This window comes from Mirounga angustirostris, unplaced genomic scaffold (genome assembly GCF_029215605.1).
Source record: "Mirounga angustirostris isolate CCGP_5_RB_7025 unplaced genomic scaffold, mMirAng1.0.hap1 SCAF_1, whole genome shotgun sequence".
In the NCBI taxonomy this organism is placed as follows: Eukaryota; Metazoa; Chordata; class Mammalia; order Carnivora; family Phocidae; genus Mirounga; species Mirounga angustirostris.
In genome coordinates, this window is record NW_026991709.1 from 24,378,479 (window position 1) to 24,385,535 (window position 7,057).

The window sequence follows — 7,057 nt, forward strand, 5'->3', positions numbered from 1 at the left end:
TATTCAAGTTGCTCTCTCCTAAACCTAGAAAGTACCTTTTTCAACATTTGAGTGTGTACAAACACACACACACACACACACACACACACTTCATTCTCTGGCAGAAGCTGCAAGGTTGATTATCTTAAAACCTGGCATCATCAAAATGATGCCAATATTTTGTTCATTATTCTGTTTATTTTATGATGTCATTAATTATCCTGCAGTTACTTTCTATTTTCTACAAAATAAAAGTTTATTCATTGTTCTGATAATTAAACACTCAGATATATATCAGACTATCAACCAAACAGTACTGGTGTTTTTTTTTGTTGTTGTTGTTGTTGTTTTCCCCTTGCTACAATTTTAGAGAATGGATGATCTTTCTATTCTATTAGGTCTGTTGTTTTTTGTCCAACACAAACATTAAGATAGTTCCCTTGTCATATATAGACTTTTTTTTGTATTATTTCTTCACTCAAATATATTAGTAGAGTAGCTAAACCTTCTGTACTAGGATAGAAATAACTAAGAACACAGCAGAGAGAATAAGAGAAGAAAAAGAACATAAAAACACTTTCATTGAACCAGGGGATTAAGCTGTATTTAATTTGTTTTTATAGCATGGCCATTCAATTCCTCATTTATTCCAGAAACATTGATTGACCACTTTCTGTATTCTAGGAAGACACTTGGCCACTTGACACTCACCTTCCTGAGTATAAGGAAGGCATTTACTCAGTATGTACACTACTATCCTGGAAAATGTTTAAAAAGTGACATCATTATTACTGATTAAATACACTAAACACCTTCTCAACTCCATGACCAAATTTTTGCCTATATTTATAACCATTCCAAGTTTAAAACCTATTTTAGTTGCATGTTAAAGAAACAAAAGTAAGAAGGATATGTTTTTGTGTTATATAACTGAAAAGTCAGGTAAGGATAAGTTCAAATGCTCAAATGATGTTGGCACCTTTTTCTCTACCTCTGGGCTTCATTTTCTTTGATTTTAGTTCCTTTTTCATGCAGAGGTCTGGATTTAAACAAAAATTTAGATGGAAATATTAAAGGTGCCAAATAAGGCCAAGACAGGTGGCAAACTGATCTTTCCAAGACTATATCTATCTCCAGAAATCTCAGCAATTCTTTTTTTCTCAGAATCGGAAATCATAGAGGAAGTCTGATTGACATATTTGTGTTCACTTTTCTATGAACAAATCACTTTGTCCAGACGACTAGGATATTTGGCTAGATCTGGCTCACTTATTCTTCCTTGTATCAGGTAAAGACAATGTACTAACTCTCACCAGGAAAGAGGTTTTATTACTAGAAAAAGGAAAAATGGAAAGTATATAGTTACAAATCTACCACTTTCCACTAGAGCTTACTATCAGTCAGTATAATGTATTTGCTTTGATTTGATGGTATTGGGGTTTTCAAATTTTTATTATGTCATTTTACTCACATATCAAACTTTTTCCATTTACATTAGAGTATGCTGTTATCTAGAATGTTATTTATCTTCTTCACTTTTCCAAATCCCTCTTATCTATGGAATTATAATTCAATTTATATACCCTATATGAAATCTTTTCTATGTTAAAATAATCTCCAGTTCTCTTAATGCTTTACAGTATTTAATATTGTTCTTAATTGTTTTACTATATTACATTGACAATAAAACCTTAAACAATAACATAGCTCCTGGAATGTGCCTGCATATTAGAGAAATACTGGTTTTCTTATGGTTCTCAAAAAAAATATTTCTTAATTACAAATGGATTTCTAAATGGAGCACTAGCAGTGTATAGTTACATGCAGACATCCAAAGCTAGGTCTTGCCCTGCAATGGAGCATTAGATATGACTGTTCAAGCCCCTAAGGTGATTTACTTTTAATTATACAAAATAAAATTAACTTATTCTGCCGGGGCACTTAAAGTTGCTTCTGTCTGTCTGTCTCATCACAACAAACATCTCAGGACATTTTCTAAAAGATATTTTTTTTATCATATTGGAATTTGAAATATACATAAAAAGACTTTAGCAAATTTGTTGATTTAGAGCATATTTGTCCAGAGATTACCAAGTAACTAGTTAGATGAAAGTGGGCTTAATTAGGTGAGCTAAAGAGATATTTAACAAACTCTTACTCCTTTCTAAAATGTTAAGCCTACCTTAAAATTAAAGCTTCTTCAACTTTGGATCAAAAATTTTCATTATAGGGGCGCCTGGGTGACTCAGTCGTTGAGCGTCTGCCTTCGGCTCAGGTCATGATCCCAGGGTCCTGGGATCGAGCCCCGCATCGGGCTCCCTGCTTGGCGGGAAGCCTGCTTCTCCCTCTCCCACTCCCCCTGCTTGTGTTCCCTCTCTCGCTGTGTCTCTCTCTGTCAAATAAATAAAATCTTTAAAAAAAAATTTTTTTTTCATTATAGGGGCGCCTGGTGGCTCAGTCGTTAAGCGTCTGCCTTCAGCTCAGGTCATGATCCCGGGGTCCTGGGATTGAGCCCCACATCGGGCTCCCTGCTCAGTGGGAAGCCTGCTTCTCCCTCTCCCTCTCCCTGCTTGTGTTCCTGCTCTCGCTGCGTCTCTCTCTGTCAAATAAATAAATAAAATCTTTTAAAAAAATTAATTATAGATTAAATTTCTAGATTTCTACAATGTGTGAATAAATGAAACAAAATCAGTTTCGACACTTTCTGAAATCCCTGGCAAATAGGGCTGTCTATTTTTGCTAAAAAAAAAAAAAAAAAAGGCTGAGAAGTCTGCCAACCTGTATTCCTCGTTCATACCCTAAGCTTTCTTTTTTTTTTTTGACTGAATTTTTTTTATTATGTTATGTTAATCACCATACATTACATCATCAGTTTTTGATGTAGTGTTCCATGATTCATTCTTTACTAAGCTTTCTGTTAGATCATGAACAATGAGACGTCTGAGAGATGCTACTCTCATCTTTTCTGAAATTTGGAAGGTTTTATTAGATGGCATGATATATTGCTTATTCAATTAGTTTATAACTAGTCCAATGTGATTAGAGGAGCTAGAGACAAATTTTGCACTCTGAAGTTAAAGAGAGGTATAGAGAAGATGTTTCCTATAGATAGAGATATCTTAACTATGCAGTTAAATAGAAACAAAGCTAAACTTAAAAATTTCACATTAAGCAAAAATAAATGCATAATTAAAGAAAGAAATAATAAAAAAGAAGAGGTTAAAAATTGCTCCATACCTATAAGAGAAATGTTAAGGTTGTGATTTTTCACATTTTTAGAACATATTTTATTTATGAACCAAGAAATTTCTCTGAGATAGGACTTGATGCAGAACTTGTAATAAAAACCATAGTTTGCTTATGAAGTTGTCTCCTTGAGTTCTCCAGATTCTATTGAATAAAAAAGAGTGAACTATGATTTTTGGATCAAAAGGATGAAAGAAAACTGATTACATGTTAGAATGTTTTGTTATGACTTTAATAACTAAACAAGAAAAATTGAATTATTGATTTAATTTTGATCAATTAAAATATTGATTAAAATGCTTAAACATTTTCTAACTGGATAGATAAATATGTGTCTACATATATAAATATTTGCACATATTTAATTCCTTTGGAACTTTTCTCTAGCAGTGTGAACATTTTAAGATTAATTTTTTTTAATTGTATAAGTAAATGTCTATTCTTTCTCAGTTTTTTGCAAATGTATAGAAACTATTGTGGGGCGCCTGGGTGGCTCAGTTGGTTGAGCGACTGCCTTCGGCTCAGGTCATGATCCTGGAGTCCCTGGATCGAGTCCCGCATCAGGCTCCCTGCTCGGCAGGGAGTCTGCTTCTCCCTCTGACCCTCCCCCCTCTCATGTGCTCTCTCTCATTCTCTCTGTCTCAAATAAATAAATAAAATCTTAAAAAAAAAAAAAACTATTGTGTTAAAAGAGGGCTTTTCACAAAATCATTTACCATTTATGCTATTTAAAAGAAAACATTGGGGCACCTGGATGGCTCAGTCAGTTAAGCATCTGCTTTTGGCTCAGGTCATGATCCTGGGTCCTGGGATCGAACCCCCATGTCAGTCACCCTGCTCAGTGAGGAGTCTGCTTCTCCCTCTGCCCTTTCCTCCTGCTCATGCTCTCTGTCTCTCAAATGAATAAATAAATCTTTAAAAAATAATAAATTAAAGCATTGTTTTTCTTAATATAATCTTAAAAATGTAGTATCAACCACATGATATATTTAAAATATTTTTCTGAAATATCTCATTACTGTATATTACATTTTTATGTACTATAAAAATTTTCCACTCTTCTAATGTATTTTCATATGTTCGTATATTTTTTATTTTCAATGATATGTGAAAAGTTTACACTTCATATTTGTATATACTCAGTATTACAAAATAGTTCTAATTAGTGCCATGTATCCTAAGTATTACAGGAAAATCTTTTTGTTTGTTATGTTTAAGAGAAGCATGTCATAGACTTCTTTACCATCTCAGAAAAGTGTCAGAAAAGGACTAGAATATGAAATAATTATAGCTTATTTGGCTGGACTTTAGTTTTCTTTAAATACACTCATCTATTTTTTTCTCTATAGCCAAAATCCATTCTTTCCACTTAGTCTTTAGTGCACTTTGTTTCCCATTAGACATTATAAAACTTTTAGCTTAAGTACTGTACTCTAAAATGTATTTTTCTTAAGTAGACTTAATAATATATTTCTAAACTTTTCCCCTGTACTACCTTCATCTGTAAAGCTGACTAAATAGTCACACTATGAAATTGATTACTTGGGCAATGAAGCAGAGCATAATCTTTGATTTTTAAAGATAATTCTCTGTTCTGGTATACGGTAGCTCTATTACATAAAATTCTTTTCTACTTTTCGTAATGCTAGATACTCAAAATAGGGGAAAAATCATGTCATTTGAATTCAAATATATTTATCATTAATAAAATTATTTTGTATATCATCATTATGTATTACAAGAGTAATGTATTATAGTTACTGTCAGTCTTCACGGACGGTTTTTAATGGCCAAGAACTGTATTTATTTACCATGTCACTTACTCATTTGTTGTTGTATTTGTTTCAGTAATTCAGTATTTATGGATAATTTAATATATAACATAATTGTTTACCATGATTATATTGAGGAAAAAACAGATATCTTTTCCCTTAAGGTAAGTGATTATGACTAAACCATCAACATCAAATAAAAGAAAATAAATTTATGCTTTAAATATGAATAATGTTGTAAAGAGTTATAAAACATTCTGTACTAGGTAATAATTATCTCTAAGGTTATACTTGTATTATACATCATTGAGAGGAAGCTAAATTGAAGGGGATTAATATCAAAATAGAAACTAAAATGGAGCCTTCAGTCGTTAATGTTCTCCTGTTAGGTCAGGGTTAAACTCTAGTAAAAGCAGTATTATTCCTATTGTTACAATAAGAAAATTGATAATAGCTCTCCATACCCAAACCATTTATATTTTTCATAAATTATATCTGGTATTAGACTGTACTCATCAAATTTCTTATTACATTTTCTTTTTATTTGAGTATAGTTGGCACATAATGTTATATAGTTTCGGGTGTACAACTTAGTGATTTGACAAGATTACACCTTAAGATATATTCACCACAAGTGTAGCTACCATCTATCTTGTCCTGTTATATTGCCATTACAGTATCACTGACTGTGGTCCTTATGCTGTGCTTTTTATTCCTGAGATTTATTCATTCCATAACTGGAAGCCCAAATCTCCCTCTCTCCTTCACCAATTGCCCAACCACTCCTCTCCCATTTGGTGACCATCAGTTTGTTCTCTGTATTTACAGGTCTTATTCTGCTTTTTGTATGTTAGTGTCCATCAATAGACAAATGGATAAGGATAAAATGTGGTGCGTGATATCTAATATATGTATATAATGAAATATTATGCAACCATTAAAAGGATGAGATTGTGCCATTTTCAAGAGCATAGATGGACCTAGAGGGTATTATGCTAAGTGAGATAAGTCAGACTGAAAAAGACAAATACCATATGATTCTACTCATAAGTGGAAGCTAAAAATACCAAACACCCAAAACAAAAACAGATAATGCTGTATTACAAAAACTCACAAAATATTGATGGCTACAATGCAAGCATTTATATCATACTTAGAAGAAGTACACATGTTGATTGAGATTAAGTTTATCTCATCTGCAGTCAACTAGGTACATCTGGGCTAGGCTGAACTTCAGACTTTGGTGTGAGTCCAAGTCACCTTTGTATGCCTTCATTGTTGGACCACGGCTGAAGGTAGAATCCAGGCTGAAGCTGCCACATTCACCTGGGACCTGCTTCATCACAGCAGGCAGCAAAAGCTCCAAGAGGACTAAGGGAAACTGGGCATGCTTCTTACAGCTTTATTTCAGAATTTGACCCACTGTTACTTCTGTTTTCTTTCCATCTGCCAAAGTCTCATGTTTAGTTAAGGAGGTGTATGAAAGTATAATGAACCAACAAGAAAGCCATGGCAAGGTTGGGCAGAATAGAAATAACTTGGGGAAATAATGCAGTCTATCATATATATAGGGGTGGATATTCATTTTTTTTTTTTTGCCTTAAGTTTTAATACCAAACAAAATGCAAATTCACCAGTGAAGAGGTTTAGCTTACTAGTGCATTTCCATCTTCTACAATGGCTATTTCACCAATGAGGAAATGAAGTATTTGTTGATTCCTTAAATTGCCATTAGTGTATTTATTTTTGGTAAGGGAGTCAACCTTTAAAATATCTCTAGAGTAATAAAATGCTAATAGAAATAGAAACCAATCATACACTGAGGTCATTTTTGTGACCTGTTATACTATAAGAAAGGCAATTGTTCTTGTTTTAAATTAGGAAATAGGAAGATTATCTTAAGAGAATGTTGTTTGGGGACTATTTCAGTTTTTTTTATTGCTGAGTAACAAATAAGCTTCATGACTTGAAACAACTCCTTTTATTATCTCACAGTTTTTGTTAATGAGAAGTACAGACAAGCTCAGCTGGGTCTCTGCTTAGTTATACCCAAGGCCAAA